Source organism: Alligator sinensis, unplaced genomic scaffold (assembly GCF_000455745.1).
Source record: "Alligator sinensis unplaced genomic scaffold, ASM45574v1 scaffold553_1, whole genome shotgun sequence".
NCBI lineage: Eukaryota > Metazoa > Chordata > Crocodylia > Alligatoridae > Alligator > Alligator sinensis.
This window is the reverse complement of record NW_005842389.1, coordinates 324,539-325,114: the sequence shown is the minus strand read 5'-3', so window position 1 is coordinate 325,114 and position 576 is coordinate 324,539. Positions and strand designations below refer to the sequence as shown.

Below are 576 nucleotides of genomic sequence, written 5' to 3'. Positions count from 1 at the left end.
CTGCTCTCACCCCCCCACCATCTCTATAGGGAACCCAGGCATCAGGGTGCCCAGCCCTGACCCGCCTCCCCCCACAAACCCAAGCATCCAGGCCCCTGCTCTCACCCTGGCCCCCTCCCCTATAAAGAATCCGGGCACCCCCCACCCCAGCAAGGGGGAAGGGGTCCTCAGGCCATTCAAATCCATGCAACAGGCTCACACGAGAAGGTGTGCACCCATGAACCTGGGCATGGCATGCACACGCATGTGCAAGGCCTCACGCCTGCCTCCCCCCAGGCCCTGCAGGCAGTAGGGAGGCTCTCCCCGCACAAACGTGTCACACATGCGTGAGGCCGCGTGACCCCTCCCTGGGTGTTTGGGTTTGGGGTGGGGGCCAGATAACCCCCCTGACGTCACCTCACCCCGAAGCAAACACCCTCCCCACACGCACACGCGCACTCACGGCACACCCAGCTCCCCGGACCCCTGGGTTCTTTGGTGGGGGAGCTGAGGTGGGGGGGGCCGAGGGCGGGATGCTGGGACTCTCTACAGGGTCACCATGGCAACAGGAAGGCATTCCCCGCCCCCCCACCCCCG

The 576-nt window shown here is 66.1% G+C and overlaps 1 protein-coding gene across 1 annotated transcript in view; it reads right to left on the bottom strand.

The window, feature by feature from the left end:
* Positions 1 to 576, bottom strand: part of LOC102379943 (mucin-17-like) — a 7,237-nt gene that overhangs the window by 5,507 nt on the left and 1,154 nt on the right. The window lies entirely within an intron of this gene.